Consider the following 27,400-nt stretch of genomic DNA (forward strand, 5'->3'; position numbering starts at 1 on the left):
GACTAATAACAATATTGTGAGGTGTTCAGAATACACTGTAAATTAGTGTAAATGATTGTTATTGAATGTTATTGAGGTTAATAATAGCGTAGGAGTGAAAATAAGCCCAAAAACTAGATTTTTGAACTTTTTATGCTTTTTTCAAAAAAAATCCGAATCCAAAACCTTAAATCCGAACCAAAACCTTTCGGCAGGTGTTTTGCGAAACAAATCCAAACCCAAAACATCGAGAAAATCCGAATCCAAAACACAAAACACGAGACACCAAAAGTCGCCGGTGCACATCCCTAGTTTCAATGCACAAATTATTATTATTATCATTATCATTTATTTGTTAGGCGCCACAAGGTTTCCGCAGCGCCGAATCACAGATAAGGAGCCGGAATATGGTGAAACACACAAATGTTTATTGATGGTAGGTACAAACCGGACGGTGTAGGAATCAAGATTGCAGGGAGATGCAGAAAGAAAATACCAGGAACACGGCTGATGCAGATAAACAGGTAGTATGAAGGAATCCCAGGGAACTGGTGAACCAGGAGCACAGCAGAGAACAGCACAGTAACATGGAATAGCAACAACAATAGCCAGCACGGTATGCTAGGAGTGACAGGTATAAGTAGAGAGACACCCAGGTGCAAGGAATAATTAGCGCAGCAAGATTAACTCCTAAAAGACAGAGAAGCAAAGCAGAAGAGCAGCACCTCTTGTGGATCAGAGGTAATGCTGATAATACATTTAGAGAAACATAATAAAGTCCATTCCACTCCCAGAGGCAGGAGCTGCGGAGATGAAACAGCATCCTGACATGATGCTGCATAGGAAGCGAGGCAGATCCTGACACAGGAAAAACAGCAGCTTCAAAGACCCCTGGGGTGAGTTACCTCCTGACATAGGAGAGTTATTTGACATCGAGAGAGACTCCAAAGAGTCGTTCACAGCTTGTGGCCTTACACAAGGGTGATGGCTTGCTGTATCTTATATAGACAAATATAATTCAGTTTCCAAAATGCAACTTAAAATCAATAACACTAGTGATCAACCACATATTCCTCAATAGCATGATGAAGGACAGCCAATATATCAAATTAAGCATTCTGTCACACAGAGAAGTTGAGGAAATGAGTATAAGCTCAACTAACACTGAAAGGAAAACAACCCATTCAGGAAAATGTCAATTCAAATATGTTTAAAAGAAAAACAAATTGTATGTATTAACTTTGTTTCACATAGAGGTGTGTAACACATATTTCCTCCATATGCAATGCAAAGAAATAAATCAATGAAAAACACTTGCAACACTCCATATAATTCAATGAAACTTGCCCCGCTTAGTGCATCAAGAAGTGCACATGCATTTTTGACAAGCATTTTTGTACATTCGTTATAGCTTGTTTGGATGGAGACACACACATTTGCACTTCAGAAGTGTGGACACATGAAAATCTCTGATCTGAAAACAAATACAATAGGTACTGAAACTCACATGTAATTTAGAAAAGACTGATAATATGGTAACAGATTAAAAATGAATTCCAATTTTGAAAACTGGTTTAGATTATTTATTTTACTCCTGAATGCCAGAAAATCAGCGGCATGGGGTTTAGCAAAGCATACTTTTATTACCACTCTAAATAATGACAATATATATAATCTATGGCTGTATCCACCTTCCTCCACACAAAAAGTGGAACAAAAAACTTATTGTTCCAATGTATGTCTTTTATTGGTGCAGCGTGAATAAAAAAGAAAATCCCCTAAAATGATTCTTCAACAACTAATGCAACCAATAGCTAGAAATAGGGGCTGCTAAACCACCATAAATCCAGAAAAAAAAACGAAAAAACTATTAACTTAGTTCTATCGTTTTCCAATAAGCATTGTCTAAGCGATTTGTGTTTCCAAAGCACAAAAATAATTTATTTAGCAGATGCAAAAGTTACCAGTTCAATACATAATTATAAATCAGTACAGCCGATACCAAAAGATACATACATACCGCTGCGATCGCTGTGCACTCTACTGGATCCAGCTAGAACAGTACTTCACTCCAGAATACTGTGGTCAGAGAAATGACTGACTAGCTGGTCCCAGGGAGCTTGTATATATAAACCCAGTGTTACAGAGAAAACAATACAGATAAGGTGGCTTGCTTCTATAGGTCCAGACTTCAGGAGGGTCCAGTGTAAACAGGTCAAAGGCCAGTTCAAGCAACCCCCTCCAAGGGTGAGGGTCAACATTCCAGATGATTCTCCCGCTCAGAAACCAGTTTGAGCTAGTCTATTCACAATACACAGTCAGTAACATTTTAAACATTTATTCCCTAACATTGCTAACTAGAGTATGCAATGTGCGATCTCTTCGGCGAATTAATCTGCTGCTGATGAATATGGGATTAAAATTATACTAAACATGACATAGTTCCTGCAATCTGAACCTTAAATATCACTAAAGTGTACATATAACCTTAAAATATAAATATAACTATAAACTAAATACCATCCGCTCATAAATCACTGGGGAATGGAACCATTATAATATGAAATATATAAATAACTATGCCACGTAACATGTGGCATACTGATTGCAATCGCACGGTAAAACAATATTAACCAATATACTTTCGTTCCTCCAATTATACAACTTAGACAAAACATATACCACTTAGCAATAAAAGATACATAAATAACTTATAAAAGGTAATATATTCTTGAGAATTGTGACTCCCAGTATACCTAATTAATAAAGACAATCTCACATTCTACATGAATCTGCCCACATTTCTTATAGTATATCTTATGAATATAAGATTTATTGGATGCAGGTTCATGTATTTTTACAAGGGAGAGAAGAGGCACCCTTGCAGTTATGTTTCCCGAGACCCAGGCACATATGCTATATCTACAAATTAATGCCTGTTTAGAGGACTCCCTGTCAATCTTGTTAACCACGATATTAGTCCCACCCCACCCTGGAGACTTTAACAATATAAGTAACTTAGCTATCGGCTGCTAAATTATACAATATAGCAATAGCTGCAATTACCTTGGACTATCTGCTCCCTGAACTCTGGTGCAATATTCATCAGACCAGAAACATTCTTATAGCTGGGGTCCCATGAATAATTGTATCGGCATCAAGATTGTACGTGCTATATTTTTATGTTATGGTTGAAGCATAACTGTAGTCACTAATCAATATGCAATTGTGTATAAAAGGTTGTGCACCCCCTGCCAAATTGTATGTTTCACTTGAATTCTCTGTACACAGTAGTTAATGCAATCTCTGCAGAGTATAAACTTAAACATCTCCGCACATTTTAAAGCATAATTATCAATTCTTTGCTTTAATGTAAAGGAATGAAAGACAAACAGTTGGTCTGCTTGTGGTAGGTGTAAAAGGTTGAACAAAAAACTTTTAGTACTTAGAAACATCTTCATTGGCTGAAGTCTTAGCTTCTAAATGTTTCTTGTAGCCTTCTAAGAGCTTATCTGTTCTTGCGTTACAAACATTCTATATCAAAGAACTCTTCTAGCTCCGAAAAACTCTCAACTCCTCTAGTAATTTTTTATATCTTCCCATAGATGTTTAATATTATTCAAGATAGGGGACCTTGAGTCCATTACAAAACCTTACTTTTTCCATTCCTTGTGGTTATTTTAAGCTGTTTTGATCATTGCTTTGCTTGCCAAAAGTTTCTAGCATATAAGTTTTGTTTGCAAACTTCAGATATTGATTTTTATGATGAAGTTGTAGGAAAGACTTCCTTCTGTTAACTCTTCCAATACAAATCATATATGCAGGCATTACTGTACAGTGGACCTCCCTTACAGTATCAGCTAAAACTTTCTGGTGTTCTTTTGCAATTATATGTGGGTTCTGCTTTGCATATCTGGCTAGTTTATGAGCAGGTCTCTTGGAGATTTTTCCCAGTTCTTGGGTTTCATAACAATTCTCCTTGAATTCTCTTTCTGACAGTGACAATTCCAAGCTGGAGTGTTTAGATACTTTTATAGACTTTCCTGAGTTGCAATAGTCAATTATCTTTATTTTAAGTCCTCAGTCAGCTGCTGAGAAGAGCCCATGGTTGATGATAGTATGCACAGGATCCAGAGAAGCTATAAAGATCAGAATGTTTGTTTAACTGAATTTGTCTTCACCTGGCTTAATTTAAGGCCTAACAAGTAAATTTTAAGGTGTTTTAAAATTATTGCAACTACAGTATGTGTTGGATTATGCCAAAATATAAAAAAGAAGATCTACAGTAAAGTGGAGTATGTGGATTTTTCATGACTATTTTATTGAATTCCCAAAACTTATCCCTTGTATTAGTGTTTTATTTAGCTATAAATGTTACTATAATGGGAGAGTATGTTCAGAGACAGCAAACCATTATACTGAGACTACTCTAGTGGTGGGGTCCCAATTTTTAACATCCCCAGTGCCCACAACCTATGAGTGCTGGGAAGCATTCCAGTGCTTCTCAATCTCTGGGTGGGTTGCTATTAGAGATGGGCGGGCTCGGTTCCCCGAGAACCGAACCCACACTGAACTTTGGGTATCCGAGTACCGCCCGTTCGAAATCCAAATCGAGGCCGAAGGCCATCGTGACGTCGTCAGATATCGGGGCTCGGTTCTCGCGATACTTGAAGATTATAAATACACGCCTCCACAGCAATCCATCGCCATTTGACAGAAGGAGAGAACATGGTGTAGTCACAGGCTGATTAGAGCAGGGACAGAGAATACAATATTCTGAATCCAATTGTGCATAAATATTTCTGGCTGTCAAAATTACTATCTGTCAGCAGTATCTTACCAAATAATTTTTAGCACTACAAGTATTTTGGGCTCAGAATGGATTCAAAGCAGTCCACATATGATCAGAATGAGCAACCAGGTTTTGTCACCAGTCCTGATGTTAGTGTTCCCAGTATGTCATCTGGGCAAGGCGATGTCAAACTACACAGTGTTTCGAAATCAGTCCAAAAAACAAAAACAATTTTTTTTTTTACTGTGTTGAAGCGAAAAAGAAGTGTTACTGAGCAAAAGTTAAGTGCCAACATGCCATTCTACACACGCAGTGGCAAAGAGAGAATGAGGCCTTCACCTTTGGCTATTAGTGGCAGATCCCAAAAAGTTACCGAGCCTACAATTGGTGCACAACTACTGTTACGCGTCAAAGCCGAGCTGCAAGGTAACAGTAAGGCATTAGAGGATAATGTTTGTTCTGATTCACAAATGACACCAATCCCTGTGGAGAGTCCATCCAACAGTGGTATGTCATTCTGCTGATGTGTGCCTTAATAGCCCGAGTGTAGCCGGTGATACACAAATTGAGGATGCCACTTTGGAATTAGAAGAGGATGAGGGGGAGATTTGTGTAGGTGACGAGGGCGCTAATGAGGATGTTGATGAGGATGAGGTTGTTTGTGTAAGTCCTGCACCAGTGGCAGCAGTTCTGGCACGTGACAGGAAAAAGGCCAATATCATGCCTGGGCATAAAACAAAAAAATCCACTTCTTATGTGTGGAATTATTTCTACCCAAATCCAGACAACAATTGTATAGCCATTTATAGTGTAAGTCAAGCCACAGTCAGTCGAGGGAGGGACCTTAACAATATTGGAACCTCGTCTATGTTACGCCATTTAACGAGAGTTCATGGCAAAGTGTTGGGAAAAGCTGAAAGTTCTTCCCAAAAAATTACAAGCACTCCATCATCAGCTAAGACCCTCCGCTCACCGACATCCTGATGGCTACAAAATACACCCACCACACCATCCTCATCAAAATCCTCAGTAGCGCTCGGAGTTAGCCCGGCATCCCACTTATTAAGGTTGGATGACTCCTGCACTATTATTGATTCCTCTGAAGAAAGCGTTAGTCCCACTGCTGCTGCTGCTGTTGCTGCTGCTGGGGGTGAATCGTCAGCCCAGAAGCAGGTCAAGAAAATAAGTAGTCCTACATTTCAGCAATTAACTGTGACACAATCATTTGCTAGGGGAAGCAAATATGACAGCAGTCACCCAGTCGCCAAGCGAATCACAGACGCCATGGCTGCAATGTTAGTGTTAGATCTGCGTCCAATCTCCACAATACCTCTGATGAAACGGCGGTTGAACGCCGAGAAACGCATCAGGACATCTGAAATCTGAACTGCAGCATTTGGATTATTGTTCCACGGACCAACTTATTAACCCCGGGGTTTATTTTTACTATTTTTTCCTGCCTTTCTATCATATTGAACCTGGAATCTGAGGGTGGACTTCAGTAGGATCCTTTCGAATTGTGATTCTGGTTGGATCTACATATATTTTTTATCAATATTTTTTCAATTTTAATCTTTGGAGATTGCTCCTTCCTGTATTTTTTGAACATCCTTACAGGCACATTACATCAACTGTGTCTCAGACACACGATTGAGATGATATATAACAGTTTTTTATATTTATCCAATAGGTTCTATATCATTATTTTTCTGTCATCTCATTTCCATTCCGGTGTGCATGCTCACCTATATATATGTATGATATTGCAGTCAGCCTGATCAACTGGCTGTTTGTTACCATATTATGATGTTTTTTAATATACATATCCTCATTATTCCATTGGTACTCTAACGAGTTATATGCCATCAACTAATTGTATTTTTGGTCCTTTATCATATTATATTGCAGTATCAGTTTTTATCCATGTAATTACAAGCTTTGTATACGCTATTAAATTGTCAGATATCAAGCTTTGCGCTATTTCTGCACTTTTTATTTGTTATTGTGTTTTAGCAGGATCCAGAACCTGAGCAGATCAGCTGCAGCTTGATATCAGTTTATAAGGTCAACTAGCACCCACTTATTATCTGTTGTTTCTCCACAATAAACGCAGCTGGTTTTTCACAGTTAATTGAGGTTTTGTGTCCGCGTTACAGAATTCCATCGCGACACCATTTCTCCCGTAAAGCAATTCCACAACTATACCAAAAAGTGTGTCAAAATGTAGAGATTGCGCTGAAAAATGCCATTCTGCCCACTGTCCACTTAACCACAGATATGTGGACAAGTGGAAGTGGCCAAACCAAAGACTATATGACAGTGACAGCCTACTGGGTTGGTCATTCACCTTCACCACCAGGAACAGCAGCAGCAGCATGGACACCGCTACGTAACATTTGTCACAGTCAGGCCACTCTTTGTAACACCGACTTCACTAACAGGCATACAGCTGACAATTTGTTACGCAAACTGAGAGATGTGATTGATGCATGGCTTATACCACTTGGACTCTCCCCAGGGTATGTCATTTCTGATAATGGATACAATATGGCGCGAGCATTACAGCTGGGTGATTTCCAACACATTCCCTGTTTTGCTCACACCATCAACTTGGTGGTGCAGAGCTTCCTACGAAATAACCGTGAGGTACAGGAGATGCTTTCGGTGGCCCGTAAAATTTCAGGCCATTTCAGGCATTCAGCCACAGCATGTAGGAGATTACAGCAGCTCCAAGAGCAGTTTAACTTGCCCTTCCACCAACTTAAGCAAGAGGTGGTAACTAGGTGGAATTCCACCCTGTACATGCTTCAGAGGATGTGTCACAACTTTAGTATGTGCTTACTGGTTTTGACACTACTCACCAAAGAGGCGCGGAGTCTAACGTGTTCCAGGTATTCACCAGGAACCCCCACAAGGGAGTATGGTCTTAGCTGCGGGAGACACACAGGTCGCGGTCCTCAGGGGGAGCAACCAGTGAAGCGGTGAGATGAAAACGGTGTCAGGCAGGCCGGGTCAGAAACGAGAGAATCAGGATATGCTACAGGGAAGATCCAAGCCAAAGTCAGGAGTAGCCGGGTCCGGGGTCAAGAGCGCAGGAGAGGATAGTCAACGAGCCGGTTTCAGTACACAGGAATATCAGAAGTAGAAGGGTCAGCCAGCCGGGTTCGGTACACAGGAATATCAACAGTAAAATGGTCAGCAAGCCGGGTTCGGTACACAGGAATATCAACAGTAGAATGGTCAGCAAGCCGGGTTCGGTACATAGGAAGATCAACAGTAGAAGGGTCAGCAAGCTGAGTAATACACAGAGAACAAAGAGGACACAGGAACGCTGGAGTTAGGTGGGACCTATTACTCTGGCACTCTCCTAGTGCCAGAGTGATCCTTAAATAGAGCCTTCAATTAGCGGCGGTGGTGACGCTGAACACCACCGCCGGATTTACTAGAGAGCGTTCCGTTGCCTAGCAACGGAACGTGGCCGCCGACCCGGAAGTGTACTCAATTGTCTAGCAACCGAGCGCTCAGCGGTAATAGCAGGCGTCCGTCCCTGTGCGACGTACACAGCACAGGGACGGCGCCTGACAGTACCCCCTCCTCTACTTTGTTGGATAGATCCTTGGTCCAAGAATTGTTTCAATAGTCGTGGGGCGTGAAGATCCTCTTTAGCCACCCATGATCTCTCTTCTGGACCGAAGCCCTTCCAGTGGACTAAAAAATGATGTCGTCCGTGGAGAATACGGGAGTCCAGGATGCGGCTTACTTCGAATTCCTCGACATTGGTAGTCCGTACAGGAGCTGGGCGATGAGGTAAGCGATGAAAATTATTGAGTATAAGTGGCTTCAGAAGAGAGACGTGAAACACATTATGAATTTTTAGGGAGGGAGGTAACTGAAGTCTGTTGGTCACCGGGTTGATAACATGTGTTATAGGGAAAGGTCCAATATAACAAGGAGCCAATTTTTGAGAAGGAACTCTCAACTTAAGATTGCGTGTAGACAACCATACTTTGTCGTGAACATGTAATAGAGGAATAAGTCTCAGATGACGGTCAGCCGCTTTTTTTATAGCGTAAAGAAGTCTCCTGGAGTTTGGTTTCAGTAGTTGACCAAATCTGAGAGAAGTTCCGTGTTAAATTTTCCACCGCTGGAACTGGTGAGGAAATCTGACCGGAGAAATCTGGGAGGGTGGTTTGGGTTCCATAAACAACAAAAAATGGAGAGCCACCAGAAGACTCGTGATGATGAAAGTTGTGAGGAAATTCTGCCCAAGGTAGGAGATTGGCCCATTCTGTTTGGTTGTCTGCAGAAAAACATCGTAGAAATACTTTGAGGTCCTGGTTGACCCGTTCCGTCTGGCCATTGGTTTGTGGGTGATAGCCAGACGAGTACTTGAGGTCAGAACCAAGAATCTTACAAAAGGCTCTCCAGAATTGAGAAACTAAACTGCACTCCACGATCCAAAATGATTTCATGAGGACAACCATGGTTTCTGAATATCTCCTTAATAAAGATAAGGGCCAACTGGGAGGCAGACGGTAGAGCAGTTAACGGTACAAAGTGGGCCATTTTCGAAAATCTGTCAACGATGACCCAAATGACAGTAAACCCATTACTGGGGGGAAGGTCAGTGATGAAATCCATGGATATACTTTGCCAAGGAAAATCTGGAGTAGGAAGTGGTTGTAAAAGACCTGGTGGAGCCAATCTGGGGTTTTTACAGCGAGCACACGTGGAACATGAGGCCACAAAATTCCGTACGTCCGAATGCAAGGCCGGCCACCAATATTTTTAATGAAGAAATTCGTAGATTTTCTTCACCCCGGTGTGTCCCGCCAGTTTGGAGGAATGTGCGCACCGTAGAGCTTTGGCTCGTAGCTTGGGTTCCAAGAAAGAACAACCCCTAGGAGGTGTTTTGGGAGAGGTTCTGGTAAGGACTATAACCTTGGTGGGTGTTAAGATTGGCAGTGGTTTCAGAGATGTGAAAAGATCTGTGTTATCAAAAGATCGAGACAAGGCGTCCGCTCAGATGTTCTTGGACCCAGGATGATAAGTTAAAATAATATCAAAATGTGCAAAAGAATGAAGCCCATCGAGCTTGGCGTGGGTAGAGGCACCGAGCTTCACTGATATACAGCAGGTTCTTATGGTCAGTTAAAACTGTTACTGGATGACGGGAACCTTCTAAGAGATGTCGCCACTCCTCCAAGACGGCCTTGATTGCAAGCAACTCTTTGTCACCAATACCATAATTCTTTTCATGCGGCAAGAATTTTTTAGAGAAAAATCCGCATGGAAGATGAGTACCACGTTCAGATCTTTGGAAGAGTACTGCTCCAGTACCTATTGCAGACACATCAACTTCCAGAAAAAAGGGTTCCAATTGATTAGGTTGAGAAAGACCTGGTGCAGACAAGAAAGTTTGTTTTAGGGAATCAAAAGCCTTTAAGGCATCGGTAGACCATTCTCTGGGATTGGATGATTTCTGAGTCAGAGCGGTTATTGGGGCTATAATCCGTCTTTTTTCTTGACGAAAAAGAACCCTGCTCCGGCCGGAGAGGAGGATTTTCTGATAAACCCTCGGGCTAGATTTTCAGAGATATATTGGGACATAGATTGGGTTTCTGGCAGAGACAGGAGATAAATCCTGCCACGAGGAATCTGTTTTCCCGTAATTAAATCGATCGGACAGTCCCAAGCGCGATGAGGTGGTAGAATCTCTGATCTTTGCTTGGAAAAGACGTCCTTAAAAGTCAGATAGACCGAAGGTAATGTAGATGTCTCCGAATTGGTTTAAGTGAGGCAAACGTTGGAGCGAGGAGAAAATATACACCGATTCTGGCACTGCCGACCCCAGTAGATAACTTCGGCACGAGCCCAGTCAAATTGTGGGGAGTGGTTCCGGAGCTTGGGGAGACCCAATATTAAAGGATTGATGGATTGAGGTAACACTAGGAATTGAATCCATTCTTGATGCAAGGCTCCAATCCGCAATTGAACCGCACTAGTGATGCTGGAAATGGTGTCGTTGCTGAAACGATTACCGTCTACAGCTGTTAGTGTTAACATCCGTGGAAGAGCCAAAATGGATAACTGAAGCTGTGAGGCAAGAGAAGCCGAGATGAAATTCCCGGCCGCACCCAAATCCACGAAGGCAAGGATCTGCTGGGGTCCCTTAGAACTGACCAGTAGAACAGGCATAAGGAACTCAGGGTTAGAAGTTGAGTAGGGAGTGGAAACAGCTACTCCTAAGGCGGCCTCCCTCTTACCGCTTAGGAGGGAGCGTTTCCCGGTCTTTTAGGACAGAGGCTTAGTACATGTCCGGACTCTCCACAATATAGACACAGTCTCTGTTTGAATCGTCTCTCACGCTAATCAGGCGTCAATTTTGAGCGATCCAGTTGCAATGGTTCCTCTGTAGCCGAAATAGGATTTTGAAAGGTAGGTGCCAAGCGGATGGGGCGTCTTGAGAAAGATCTCTCCGATGTTCTTTCCCTAAAACGTAGGTCAATCCGGATACACAGGGAAATGAGGGTATCCAGGTCAGAGGGAAGTTCCCTGGTAAACATCTCATCCTTAATTCGTTCTGTAAGGCCCTGCCAAAAGGTAGCAATGAGAGCCTCGTTGTTCCATCGCAGCTCTGACGCAAGAGTACGGAACTGTACCGCATACTGACCGACTGACATCAAACCTTGTCAAAGATTTAATAGACCAGAAGCAGCTGAGGAGACCCGACCTGGTTCGTCGAAGACTTTGCGAAACATGTCGATGAATGCTGCGGAGTTCTCTAGTAAAGGATCGTTGTGCTCCCATAACGGTGAAGCCCAGGCCAAGGCTTGTCCGCTGAGCAGGGAAATCATGAAGGCTACCTTGATGCGCTCAGATGAGAAGGCACTAGAGTTGCACTCAAAATGGATTGCGCACTGGTTGAGGAACCCCCTGCATCTTTTAGGATCTCCGTCATACTTCTCTGGAGAGGGAATTCTAAGCCCAGTAGAATGAGCCGGGGAAGGAGACGGAGCCACTGGAGCAACTGCGGCCAAAGACGGAACAGCGGGAGGTTCCACCGGAGGTGCTTGGATCGCCTGTAGGGAGTCTAGACGAGACAGTATTCCTTGGACACACTGCAGTAACCGACCCTGATCGGCTTCTTGTTGTTCCACTCGGCGGCCCAGGTGGATGAGCAGATCCCGAGCTGAGGGTTCACCTGTTCCATCTGACGTCATGGCCAGAGTAAACTGTCACAACTTTAGTATGTGCTTACTGGTTTTGACACTACTCACCAAAGAGGCGCGGAGTCTAACGTGTTCCAGGTATTCACCAGGAACCCCCGCAAGGGAGTATGGTCTTAGCTGCGGGAGACACGCAGGTCGCGGTCCTCAGAGGGAGCAACCAGTGAAGCGGTGAGATGAAAACGGTGTCAGGCAGGCCTGGTCAGAAACGAGAGAATCAGGATATGCTACAGGGAAGATCCAAGCCAAAGTCAGGAGTAGCCGGGTCCGGGGTCAGGAGCGCAGGAGAGGATAGTCAATGAGCCGGTTTCAGTACACAGGAATATCAGAAGTAGAAGGGTCAGCCAGCCGGGATTGGTACACAGGAATATCAACAGTAAAATGGTCAGCAAGCCGGGGTCGGTACACAGGAATATCAACAGTAGAATGGTCAGCAAGCTGGGTTCGGTACACAGGAATATCAACAGTAGAATGGTCAGCAAGCCGGGTAATACACAGAGAACAAGGAGGACACAGGAACGCTGGAGCTAGGTGGGACCTATTACTCTGGCACTCTCCTAGTGCCAGAGTGATCCTTAAATAGAGCCTTCAATTAGCGGTGGTGGTGACGCTGAACACCACCGCCGGATTTACTAGAGAGCGTTCCGTTGCCTAGCAACGGAACGTGGCCGCCGACCCGGAAATGTACTTGGCTGCCTAGCAACCGAGCGCTCAGCGGTAGTAGCAGGCGTCCGTCCCTGTGCAATGGACACAGCACAGGGAAGGCGCCTGACAGGATGGAGGAACAGCGCAAAGCCATCCAAGCATATTGCACAAGCCATGACATTGGGAAAGCAGGGGGGATGAATTTCACTCTTGCACAGTGGGGAAACCTTTCAGTGCTGTGCAAGGTGCTGAAACCATTTGAAGTTGTGACATGTGAGGTGAGTGCAGACTCTGCTAGTTTGAGCCAAGTCATTCCTTTAATTAGACTATTGGAAAAGCAGCGTGAGAAAATGAATGAGGAGTTGAAAGCAAGCAATTCAGCAAAGTATGTTGGCCTTGTCGATCAAGTACTTCATTCGCTTCACAATGATCCTCGAGTTATTCAGATCTTGAACTCGGATCAGTAAGTTTTGGCTACTGTGCTTGATTCAAGGTTTAAGACCTACATTGAGTCTTTACTTGTAAATGAGCGAGATGTGAACTTTTGCAAGGAGCTATTGATCTGCAAGTTGGCCGCTGAACTGGGCCTCGGCTTGACGACGTGTCCTCCTTCACTTTCTCAAGCTGCTGCTGCTCGCAAAAAATTAAATTTCCCAAAAAGAAGCAGGGAAGACGCAGGGGGCAGACCAGAACAATTTAACATCTGGGCTGGTTTGAAGGATTTTTCCAAAAAATGTGTCACTTTGCCAATAACTCCATCCAATACTAGTATAAACATGCAAAGGATGGTGGAGGATTACTTTCAAGAGGTAGTAGATATGGAAATGTCAGACAGTCCCTTTCCTTACTGGGAAAAAAAGCAGGCCATTTGGAAACCCATGTACAAACTTGCTTTGCAATACTTAAGCTGCCCACCCTCCAGTGTGTACTCTGAACGAGTGTTCAGCACAGCAGGGAACTTAGTCAGTGATCGCCGTAGAAGGTTACTTCCCAAAAATGTGGAGAAAATGATGTTTATAAAAATGAACTACATCTTCCACGAGGAAGGCCTTCACCATCCAAGACAACCAAGCACTGACTGTTCTCTAATGGCGGATTCAAGCGGCGATGAATTGATAGTATGTGATGATGACGTACACACTGATGAGGGTGAGGATGAAGCTGAAGATGGTAACGATAACATCTTTTTAAAACTTTCTATGTAAGTGTAGGGTGCAATTTACCCCCAAAGAGGAAAGGGACTTGTGGCATTTCCATATCACGTACCGTCTTGAAAGGCTGCTGTTTGGGCAATTTCTCCTTAAGGGTAGCGTGTCATAGACAGAGTGACCCCAAACTGGCTTTGTCCATTTCTCTTAATATTGTACAGTCTATAACGGCTGAATTTTTTTGTATTTTGGTCAAGTGGAGGGGGGCCTAGAGAGCGAGAAACCAAACTGGCTTTGTACATTTCAATTAATATTGTACAGTCTATAACGGCTGAATTTTTTGTTTTTTTCAACAAGTGGAGGGGGGCCTATAGAGACAGAAAGCAAACTGCCTTTTTCCATTTCTTTACATATTTAACTATAAGTGTAGGGTGTAATATACATCCAAAGACGTTGGCTGCATTGCCAATATGCATAGATGGAGAGGAAGACAATCTGTTTTGTGTGTAGAATAAATGACGGCCTACCTACCAGGAATTAAACTGTTTTTTTGATCATTTATTAGCTTTACAATTAGATTACTTATCTATAAAACAGGTGAAGCACTAAATTGGGTTATTTTAGGCCTAAAATCATTGATTTTCCAACAAAATAGCAAAACAAAACCAAACAAAACCAAAACCAAAACACGCAATGGCGGGTTTTGCAAAACCAAAACACGACGGTAATCCAGATCCAAATCCGAATACAAAACCAAAACAAGGGGGTCAGTGACCACCAATAGTTGCTATACTGTTTGTTGCCCTGTTATAGTGTGATTAGCCCGGCCCATGCAGTCTGGTGCTGGTTAATATTTTAGCTCAATGTCCCCTAGTGTTTATGGAAACCAGCCCAGGCTGTCTAGTGCTGGTTATGGGTTTTTGGGGGGTCACTCTGTCCATTTCTATTTATTTTTTTATTAAGAACTTTTCTCATTAATTTCAATAGAAAATCCAGCTCATGCGCAAATAGATTCATTAAATATGTGGTACAAAATGGCTTTTGGATGTAAAATAAAGGTAATTAAGACTTAACGATTTGCGAAGCACACTTAATGCAAAATGATGTATTTCTTTACAGTGCACACAGTGCGCTACATGAATGGCATCATTACTTGGCAGGTGTCCCGTTATACCTTTTTAAATCTGCAAGTAAAATAAGTGTTGTATTACTTATTTACTTTATTTTTCAAATTCATCACATCTCATTCTGCAGTGACTGAAGGAAGCTGTGTCAAGAACAGATCAGCACAGAAACGTAATCCATTTGCTTCCCACACTGGCTCAGTCATATTTAAAGGCTGGGATACAGGATTGTAAAGTTTCTGAGCTGATCTAGCACTTGAAGAGATTTCTTCAAGCTTTATTAAACAAAGACGTATCTCTACTATAAAGGTTTTGCAAGTCTTCAGCATCTCTGGTAAGTGGCTTCTCCCTCACCCTTAGGCTGCTTTGAATCCCTTTCAATGTTGTGAAAATAGAAATCTATGTTTCTTAATAATGGCCGGGATTTTGAGTGACAGGTGATCCAGGTGGATTGAGCAGGCAGCATGGGAGCAGATCGGATTCTCTGCATTGCAGAAGGGTGAGTGAAAAGAAACCGATCCAGAGATAGACTGAAAGAGAGACAGGCATGGGGACTCAGACAGAAAGAGAGACAGTAAGAGAGAGTAAGGAGGACATAACTGAGAAAATGACACAGAAGGTGGAAAATTACAATAGTGGATATAGATTAATTGGTAGTACAATTATTTTTGCCTCTGCTCTGGCAGCCAGACACCGCTCCCCTGTTATACTCACCCCCTTCCTACTTTTCTCTCTTCAGGGATTCTCATCATCATCATCATTTATTTATATAGCGCCACTAATTCTGCAGCGCTGTACATAGAACTCATTCACATCAGTCCCTGCCCCATTGGAGCTCACAGTCTAAATTCCCTAATATAGACACACACTCACACACAGACAGAAAGGGAGAGACTAGGGTAAATTTTGATAGCAGCCAATTAACCTACCAGTAGGTTTTTGGAGTGTGGGAGGAAACCGGAGCACCTGGAGGAAACCCACGCAAACACGGGGAGAACATACAAACTCCACACAGATAAGGCCATGGTCGGGAATCAAACTCATGACCCCAGTGCTGTGAGGCAGAAGTGCTAACCACTAGGCCACTGTGCTGCCCATTCTCTTCTTTTTGCTGGCATCATATCCTCTCCCAGGTACATTCTCCTCTCTCCCATGGGATCCTAAAGCCTTACACCCTGCCCTCTCCCTGGCGACCTTTTCTCTCCCTTGAGATCCTATAGCCTTACATCTTCCCCTCTCCTCTGTCAACCTTTCCTCTCTGTTCTAAGACCATAATGTCTCCCCTAACATGGTAGCAAGAATTGATAGTAATCTCGGAGATTTATTTGTGGTGTTAAAAGATAATGATGGGATTTTACTGTAATTGTAGTTGTTTCATATGTATATCTACTTATGTATATCATTATGCTATAGTAACTACATTATTTTTCAAGGTACTGTAAGAATATTATAGAAAACTAATTTAATCTATTGCCTCACATTCTTTATCTTTAAATTATATAAAAGGTATTGTATGTCAAACATTTCTGCTATTGTGGGAAAATTACTTTAAAAAAAGAAAAAGAGAAAAACATTACCTGCATTTTGCTTCGTGTTCACAGACCTCTTTGTCAATCAAAAGCTTTTTACACACATCTGTTAGTTCATGATAGAGGAACAAACCTCTTGGGATGGTTTAATTCTGCCAATTGCTTTACAATTCAGTGTCTTCCAAAATTGATTCAATTGAGTGAATTACTGCTGGAAAGGTTTAAAATACAGTGATTTTTCAAGTATTTTTTTTCCAAGTGGAAAAGAAACATACCTAAAAATGTGCCTCCTCCATCTGCTTACTTTATTCCAATAAAGTATATATCCGATGTTTGTGCACAGGAAATAAGTGCCAGAAACTGTAAATAATCTTAAATCTATTATTTACAGTAACATAAGAACAAGGGCTGCTTATTTGCAATTACACCCAGGCTCCGAGGGAAGAGGGGCCCAGGACTGTGACCCTCTGTCCACTGTCTGCATCTCTGACAGTGGAGGTGATGGGCATACTTACAAGTACCTTTGATGTCAATTTTCACACCACTGGTACCTGGACTATCTCTCCTACCTTGAATACTGTAGTGAAAGTAATAGAATTTGATGAGATGAATAGTGCCTTCTCTTCTGACTGGAACCTCCACATCACTATGTGGCGATTCCAGACTCTTGCAGAGCTATGAGATGCAGATAGACTATTAATATCTGTTGACACATAGACCTTAATGTTTATGCTATGCATGTCTGAACCGACACGTAGTTCTGTGTTAAGGGGGAGTTGCTATTTAAATTGGGGAGTTTTTGTGTAGAGCAGCTTCCATTGTCCAGTATATATTACAGACTATTGCTTCTTTATACACTGGGCAATGTGTAAACGGGAGGAGCCTCAATGAAAACAAGGGTATCACTTACAAAGGGGAGTTGTTTATACAAAGGGAGGTCTCTGAATAAGTATTGGACTGTCTCTGTATCTATGTGAAATGAAACTCCCCTTATCCATGATATATTACAGCTTAATACTGAGACATCATTATACCCTGCAATATAGAGATTGTATAGACAGGTTAGAGGGGCATTAGTTTTTACTTTGATCCAGAGCCCAAGTAGACTTTATCTACTGAACAGATTATACATCCCTGTATTAAAATGCCTTTGTGGACTTTTTAGTTGTTAAATGTGCAAAATAAACCCTAAATGTGTATCTAGCTGGTAATTCCTACTTCCAAGTGTCCATCTTCATGTAGATAGACATTCTGCAGGAGAGAAACATGTTAAATACAGTTGGCTACAGTGGGCCTGATTCATTTATTGAAGGAAAGCAAAAAAAGGAGTAACTTTGCACCTTGGCAAAACCATGTTGCATTGCCTTAATCCATCAGGCACATTATGTCTAAACCTCTATTAAACATTGATTACATAATACATATAGAAATGTTAGGGGTGTATATAAATTACTAACTTCTACTACTTTAACTACCAGATATGGTGCAAGTTAGACTGTGTAACTAGGTGTGTGGCTATGGGTTATATTACTAATATGCTATTTTGTACAGTATTTTGTTAAAATAATATGTTTCACCAGTAGGTAGTCCTCATCGCATTATTTGTCAGTCAAGCATAACCAACTAGGGTTGTTGCTGAGCCCTGGCACCAGAGATCAAGGCGATTAATCTTAAAATGAGCTCCATTTTATTGATTAATTTATAGTACATTATTGTAGAGATTAGTGAGCCACAATATGTTTTGGTTTGATTTTGTTTTCACAGCCAACCTTGTAGTGTTGGTTTTGGAAAAACCATACTGGTTAGAAATGAACAGAACCTGAAGAATAGGCCTGAAAAAACTAAGGGTGTGCACCGGGCACTTTTAGTGTTTTGGGTTTTGGGTTCTGATTAGCTTGAGGTTTTGGGTTCTGATTTGTTTTGCCAAAACACCTGACGAAAGGTTTTGGTTCTGATTTAGGGTTTTGGGTTCTGATTTATTTTTAAAAAAGCATAAAAAGTGCTAAAATCTAGTTTGTTGTTTGTTTTTCACTCCTACGCTATTAATAACCTCAATAACATTCAATAACAATCATTTCCACTAATTTCCAGTCTATTCTGAACACCGCACACCTCACAATATTGTTTTTAGTCCAAAACGTTGCACCGAGGTAGCTTTCTGGACTGCGTAGTGGAGTGGGCCCGGTACCCAATTTGGTACCTGGGCCACAATACCTCCGCCTTCAAATGGTCTCAATTCCACTGCGCAGCTGCCTGCTCCTACATCCACTGCAGCATATACAGGGTGTAGTTCAAGCGTGTCAATACCTCTTGTTTTAGACGATGACAGGTCATTTTGATTAATTTTGGATTTGGCAGCAACAGTCAATGTTTTTTTATATCTGATACGCCTCTATCTGGACTGCGTAGTGGAGTGGCCGCGGTACCCAATTTTGTACCGGTGCCACAATACCTCCTCCAACCATGGTACAGACCATTCATCATTGAGATCCCATCAAGTATGTTAAAGACAGACAGGGTCGAAGTGTTATTTATTGACTTTGGAAACAAAAAAACTGTCCCTGTTGCAAATCTTCTTGCAATGAAGAGTGACTATTTCATTTAAAGGCTCAAGCTTTCAAGTGTAGTGTTTATAAGTTATAAACACTACAGTAGTTCTAGCATGTCAATACCTCTTGTTTTCAACGACCATGGTACAGAGCATTCATCATTGAGATCCCATCAAGTATGTAAAAGACAGACAGGGTCAAAGTGTTATTTGTTGACTTTGGGAACAAAAAAACTGTCCCTGTTGCAAATCTTTGTGCAATGAAGAGTGACTTTTTCATTTAAAGGCTCAAGCTTTCAAGTGTAGTGTTTATAAGTTATATTATACTTTTGGTTTAATTTGTTTTAATTTTGTTTTACTTTGTGCTCATGGCAAATGACTGTTGAACGGTCACATAATGCCAAAAAAAGAGTTGCAAGATGGAATTGTCCTTGGGCCCTCCCACCCACCCTGATGTTGTTGAAATAGGACATGCGCACTTTAACAAACCAATCATTTCAGCGAAAGGGCCTACCAAACTGTGTCTGAAATGATTGGTCTGTTTGGGCCCCCACAAAACGAGCTGGGAAAGAAAAAAAAAAGGTGCAAGATGAAATTGTTCTTGGGCCCTCCCACCCACCCTTATGTTGTTGAAATAGGACATGCACACTTTAACAAACCAATCATTTCAGCGACAGGGCCTACCAAACAACTGTGGCTGAAATGATTGGTTTGTTTGGGCCCCCACACCAAATAAGCTATTCATCTCTCCCTGTACAAACTAAACAGGCTCTACTGAGGCAAGATGTCGTCCTCATCCTCATCCTCTGATTCCTCTCCCCCTTCAGTGTGTACTTCCTCCTCCTCACACATTATCAATTCGTCACCGCTGGACTCCACAACCACGCGTCCCTCTGTACTATCTGGAGGGCAGTGCTTTACTTGATTGAGGAATTGATAATTCATTTTAATGAACATCATTTTTTCAACGTTCTGCGGAAGCAACCTCCTTCGCCGCTCACTGACCAGGTTCCCCGCTGCACTAAAAACTCTTTCCGAGTACACACTGGAGGGGGGACAACTAAGGTACAATAGAGCCAGTTTGTACAGGGGCTTCCAAACTGCCTTTTTTTCCTGCCAGTAACAATATGGACTGTCTGACATGTCTATTTGGATGGTGTCAGAAAAATAATCCTCCACCATTTTTTCTATTGTGACAGCATCCAATGCAGCGACACTAGACATGTCTGCAATGGTTGGCAGGTCCTTCAGTCTGGACCAGATGTTGTCTGCATCCCCGCTAGCGGGTCTTTTAGGAAGACTGAGTTTTTTCCTCGCAGCCACAGGTGTGGAAGAATATGAAGGTGGAGCTGTTGGCATGTCACGGTCCTCTTCAGACGACAATTTCCTGACCAGCAGGTCTTTGCACCTCTGTAGACTTGTGTCCGCCAGAAACAGAGACACAACATACGCTTTAAACCGAGGATCGAGCACGGTGGCCAGAATGTATTCCTCTGACTTTAAAAGAGTGGCCACCCTCAGATCCTGGCAAAGCGTACGAAGGGCTTCATCCACAAGAGCTACATGCTTGGTGTAATCGCAATGGTTTACCAGCTCCTCCCTCACTTTCTCCAGCTGCTTCTGCAACATTCTGATCAGGGGAATCACTTGAGTCAAGCTGGCAGTGTCGGAACTGACTTCTCGTGTGGCAAGTTCAAATGGCTGCAGAACCTTGCACAACACGGAAATCAGTCTCCAATGCACTTGACTCAGGCGCATCCCCACTCCTTTTCCTATGTCGTAGGTGGCTGTGTAGGCTTGAATGGCCTTTTGCTGCTCCTCCATCCTCTGCAGCATATAGAGGGTGGAGTTCCAGCGCATCACAACCTCTTGTTTGAGGTGATGGCAGGACAGGTTCAGACTTTTTTGATGTTGCTCGAGTCTGCGGTAGGCACTGGCAGAATGCCGAAAGTGTCCAGCAATTTTGCGGGCCACCGCAAGCATCTCCTGCACACCCCTGTCACTCTTGAGGTAATGCTGCACCACCAAATTAACGGTGGGACGTGCTGGAAATTGCCCATATGTAATGCCCGCACAATGTTACTGGCATTGTCTGACACCACAAATCCCCTGGAGAGTCTAAGTGGGGTAAGCCACTCCGAGATTATTTCCCTCAGTTTTTCTAAGAGGTTGTCAGCGTTTTGCCTCTTACTAAAACCTGTGATACACAACGTTGCCTGCCTTGGCACGAGCAGCCATTGTGGAGATGCTGCTACTGATGCAGCTGCTGCTGTTGCTGCGGAAGGCGATGCATCTACCCAGTGGGCTGTCACAGCCATATAGTCCTTAGTTTGCCCTGAACCACTTGTCCACATGTCCGTGGTTAAGTGGACAGTGGGTACAACCGCATTTTTCAGAGCACTGAGGACACTTGTTCTTACTTCTCTGTACATCTTTGGTATCGCCTGCCTAGTGAAATGTAATCTAGATAGGATTTGGTACCGGGGACACAATACCTCCATCAACTGTCTAAATCCCACTCCACTGATGGCGGACACCGGACGCACATCTAACACCAACATTGCTGTTATTGACGCAGTTATCCGCTTTGCCATAGGATGACTAGTGTCGTACTTGTTGCTCATAGCAAATGACTGTTGTATGATCAATTGTTTGGTGAAAGACGTAGCGCTCTTACGACTTCCCCTCTGGGAAGATTACCGACTAGCAGCAGCAACAGCAGCAGTGGCAGTAGTAGGCGTACCGCTGCAGGATTCCTCGGATGAATCCCGTATTGAAGAGGACTCAGTCTGGCTGGTGACATGGCCTGCAGGACTAAATCTGATGGAGATTGTGGAGGAAGTTGACGAGGAGGGTGTTGGTGGTGTGTATCCAACAGGACCAAGAGATTTAGGTGTCCCTGGACTGATGACGGTCCTAGCCCCAGTTCCTGAACTAACCACTGAACTATGAAGGTTATTCAGGTGACGTATAAGGGAGGATGTCCCTAGGTGGCCAAGATCCTTACCCCTGCTTATTTGAGCTTTACATAAGCTACATATGGCCATACATTTGTTGTCAGGATTTGGATAAAAATAACTCCAGACCGAAGAGGTGCATTTTTTGGTCTTCTGACCAGGCACGACGATGGGCTTTTTCATCCCATGGACAGCAGCTGTTTCCCCCCCTGGTGCCTCATTTACAATAACCACATCAGCATCCTCATCATCAAGTTCCTCCACAGCGCCAGCTACATCAATAGCCTCCTCCCGGTGTACAACATTGACACCTTGATTATCCAAATCTGGATCTACACTGTGGGTGATCCTTCCAGCATATGCATAGGGTGTGCTGCAAATGGTGGATGGAGTCACCTCTTCCCGTACAGTGAAGGTCAGGCTTTGTGATGTCATCTGTTTAGAAGGCAGAGTTGTTTGCTGTTTTGTTGCTGGCAGCATAACTCTTTTAAATTTTTTGGAGGGGGGGAGGAGGAGGGCTTAGATCCTTGGGTGAAGCTGAACTACTGATCCTGAACACGGGCCAGGGCCTAAGCCGTTCCTTGCCACTCCGTGTCGTAAAGGGCATATTGGCAAGTTTACGTTTCTCCTCAGATGTTTTCAATTTTCTTTTTTTACTAATTGTAGTGAACTTTTGCTTTTTGGATTTTACATGCCCTCTACTAGGAGATTGGGCATCGGCCTTGGCAGACGACGTTGATGGCATTTCATCATCTATGTCATGACTAGTGGCAGCAGCTTCAGCATTAGGAGGAAGTGGGTCTTGGTCTTTCCCTACTTTATCCCCCAAATTTTGGTACTCCATTATATGCAGCACACATTGTATTACAGTACTATTTTTTAAATACTGCAAGAACAGGGAACAATTTTTAATAGATTGCAGTATTTTTAGACTTTTTAGAATATTTTTAAATATTTTTTTAAAAGGATTTTTGTCGAATTATAATTTTTTGGGAAGATTTTTTAATACTTTTAAAATAAAGATGCACTTAGCAAAACAAAGCACAGGACAAAAACACCGCTGGACTCAGCAAGGACAGAGCACTGGACTGATGCACCACTGGACTCAGCAAGGACAAAGCACTGGACTGATGCACCACTGAACTCAGCAAGGACAGAGCAATGGACTGATGCACCACTGGACTCAGCAAGGACAGAGCACTGGACTGATGTACCACTGGACTCAGCAAGGACAGAGCACTGGACTGATGCACCACTGGACTCAGCAAGGACTTTTTTTAATTTTTTTTTTATATTATTTTAAAAGGATTTTTGTAGAATTTTTCTTTTTTTTTTCTTTTTATGGAAGAATTTTTAATACTTTTGAAATAAATATGCACTTAGCAGAACAAAGCACAGGACAAAACGCACCGCTGGACTCAGCAAGGACAGAGCACTGGACTGATGCATCACTGGACTCAGCAAGGACATAGCACTGGACTGATGCACCACTGGACTCAACAAGGACAGAGCACTGGACTGATGCACCACTGGACTCAGCAGGACAGAGCACTGGCAAAAGCACCACTGGACTCAGCAGGACAGAGCGCAGCACAGCACAGCACAGCACGAAACGAGACATAACAGGACAGAGGACCACCTAACACACCCTCCCTCTTCCCTGATCAATGCCCGAGTGAAGATGACAGCGGCAAGCGGGGAATTTAAAGAATCCGAGTATCGCGAGATCCGACAGCGGGTTTATGACTCAGAGTCTCGTTTTAAGTTTCGGAATCGGCGGGAATACCCGAACAGTGCTCGGATCTGACTTGGATCCGCGCTGTTCGGGGGGGCTCGGATTCCAGGAATCCGAGTCCGCTCATCCTTAGAAAAAACAACCTCATTGTCTGTCAAATACACAATTTGATTTCCACAAGTCCTTTTTCTCTCGAAGACCACATGACATTCATATATCTGGAAGGCACTGTCAGAAAAGTACATAAAGCCTCCATTCAGTCAAACCATTTTTTATTATAGGAAAGAGTAAAAATGCACATAAACCTCAATACAGACTTGATACGCTGGGCTGCTGCAGCATGTGGTGCTCTGCAGCTGGCCAGGTTCCCTCAATATCTCTGGCCACTAGTGGCAACAGCTGTCTCCTTCTAAGAAGTAGACAGTTTACTGTTCATTGATTGGACCAGTAAACCATGTGACCTGCACATTGGCTTTGGAGAGCTGTAGTGTGCATTATGGACAGAGACTGTAGCAAGGCTACAATTCTCAAAAAATAAGAAGCATGGGTTGGTGGCTATTGAACGTCATGAAATTCGGTGAATTTTTGTATTTAGTGACTTTCAGATTCAAGGAGCATAGGCAAATTCAAGCAAATCTGAGACTCAGATCAGAAATGTAAAGATTAAAGTGAATCCAAACCACTCATCTTTACATTATTTACATAATTTTACTGTTGTGTGACTCCAACACTAAAAATGATATAATCTGGCATGCATGATGTTGTTATATTATAGAAACTAATGTGGAGGGCTTGGATGTGGGACCAGGGGCCCTGGATGTTTGAGAGCCGAATTTCCCAACTCAAGTGTTATTATGCAAGATACTGCCAGAGAGGAAATATCGCTAATATCTACTGTATTCTTAATTTCACATTTATTTAAATGCTTAGAGAAATAGGTGGACCCACATTTACCCCCACAGAGAACATTTTCTATGTTTATATTTATTAATATGTAATGCAGATTCTATTTTTTATAACAGGACGGTACCACTGTGTTGCCACGTTACTATGAATGTCAGCTGCCACTTTTATGCCTTGTTATGCAGTGATAACCTTTCAATCAAACATCACTTAGATGTGGAAGAACCATGTGTGAAACTTACTTAAAAGATGCGCATAACATACGTTGGTTTTAAACTTGACCTTACAATGTAATGCGGCGGTTCCCAAACTGTGCGCTGCGGCTCCCAGGGGTGCCGCGGCGCTGCCACTGGGGTGCCGCGGGCCAGCCATAAAAAAAAAAAGAACACAGAAACTTACCAATCCGTCGGGCGCTGGGACCCAGCAGCCTCCTCTCTCCCGCAGCTGTCACTGAATATTGACGTCAGTAACAAGCTGCGGGAGAGAGGAGGCTGCTGGGTCCCGGCGCCCGATGGATTGGTAAGTTTCTGTGTTCTTTTTTTTTTTATGGCTGGCGCCTGGCGCGGGGCAGAGTGAGAGGGATCGCGACAGCGGGGCAGAGGAGGGTGACAGCGAGCAGAGGATGGGTACAGAGAGCAGAGGATGGAGACAGCGGGGCAGAGGAGGGGGACAGAGAGCAGAGGATGGGGACAGCGGGGCAGAGGAGGGGGACAGAGAACAGAGGATGGGGACAGCGGGGCAAAGGAGGGGGACAGAGAGCAGAGGATGGGGACAGCGGGGCAGAGGAGCGGGACAGAGAGCAGAGGATGGGGACAGAGAGCAGAGGATGGGGACAGCGGGGCAGAGGAGGGGGACAGAGAGCAGAGGATGGGGACAGCGGAGCAGAGGATGGGGACAGCGGGGCAGAGGAGGGGGACAGAGAGCAGAGGAGGGGGACAGAGAGCAGAGGAGGGGGACAGAGAGCAGAGGATTGGGACAGCGGGGCAGAGGAGGGGGACAGAGGGGCAGAGGAGGGAGACAGAGAGCAGAGGATGGGGACAGAGAGCAGAGGATGGGGACAGAGAGCAGAGGATGGGAGCAGAGGATGGGGACAGAGAGCAGAGGATGGGGACAGCGGGGCAGAAGAGTGGGACAGAGAGCAGATGAGGGGCACAGCGGGGCAGATGAGGGGCACAGCGGGGCAGAGGGGGGGGACACAGCGTGAGAGGGGCAGTGGAGGGGGACACAGCGTCAGAGGGCAAAGGAGGGGACAGCGTGTGAGAGGGCAGAGGAAGGGGACATTATGAGAGAGGGCAGAGGAGGGGACATCGTGACAGGACAGAGGAGGGGGGACAGCGTGACAGAGGGCAGAGGGGGCAGTGTGAGAGAGGGCAGTGTGTCTGGATACAGAGGGGGCAGGTTGCCTGAGGGCAGAGTGTCTGGATGCAGAGGGGGCATTTTTGCATACAACTAATTAAGTATTTCTGTCCTGACCTAAATACTTATTACAATTTTTTGACCCAACTACTTCTAAAAAACGACTGCTCAATAAATATTTTGGAGGGGTGCCTTGAAAAAATTTGGAGACTTTAAGGGTGCCGCGAACTGCAAAATTTTGGGAACCACTGGTGTAATGTGTCATCTTTTTTTTTTTTTTTGCAAATAATTGTGGTATCTGCATTGGGAGAAAGCACAGGGTAATAAAACAAAAGTCAATAATTATATCCATGTGCATGTACAATTTTCAAGACAAAAAATCATGAAAAATATTTTTTCATTTAGATTCTCTCCTACTAGACACATAATTAGTCATTCTATGAGTGGATGATGAAGTGTCCTTAGTAGGTACATTATGAGCCGTAGTAAGTAATGACAGCTGTTTCACAGTAATTATACTACTTTGTCAAGGCTATTTTTATATTATAATAGCTTTCTCTAAGTAGTGTAATTACTGTGAAACAGCTGTCAGTATCAGTCCATGATGTACATCATGACACTTTAGGATCTACAGTAAATATTAAATAACTATGCCAGCAACACTTAGGCCACAAACCACTAGTGTTTTTAACTAATGTAAACACATTGGTAAAAAAAACACATATCAAATTTAATGTCATTTGATATCACTTTTTACTAGCAATTTAACTAGTGTTTTTGAGCTCCATGTAAGCTTCCAGTATTTGTTTACATGCCGCAAATGCAAAACATAGCATTTCAAAAAGCAGTACCACAACACAAAGAAATACCAGTATTTATGGTAGTGCATTTTACATACATTAAAAACACACTTTAAAATTCTAGCAGATATGAACAACACATATTTTAACAATGCTGGTGAGTATGAGCCTATAGTGTCACTGCAATTGGATCTAACATGAATAACTGTTTTTTATGTTTTATATTTTTATTGTAACATTTTGCATAAATAAGGACATGGTTTGTACTATTACCTGATGCCTAGAAATGTTTCTTTATAGTGCATTATTGGATTGGGATATCTTTAATTTTATACAGTGAATTCATGGATCACTTGTTTCTTCTATTTTGTTTACTGAATATATTTTCATTTACAACAAGACATAATGCAGCCTGCACTCAACTTGATGCATACTTGTCAACTTTTATTATATCCCTCCAGGAGATGCAGGCACCACATATCTCATGATTTTGACCCTTTGATTCAATTACATAATAGAAGCATTTCTCTACAGGGACTGGCTAAAATTACGCAAGGAAGCCCCATCCTGCCCACTTCACTAGGAGGTGGTCATGGTGCAGGAGAATGGCCTACTTTCCGGGAAACCAGGAGACCTACTCAAAATTTGGGAGACT

Source organism: Mixophyes fleayi, chromosome 1, assembly GCF_038048845.1.
Source record: "Mixophyes fleayi isolate aMixFle1 chromosome 1, aMixFle1.hap1, whole genome shotgun sequence".
Lineage (NCBI taxonomy): Eukaryota > Metazoa > Chordata > Amphibia > Anura > Limnodynastidae > Mixophyes > Mixophyes fleayi.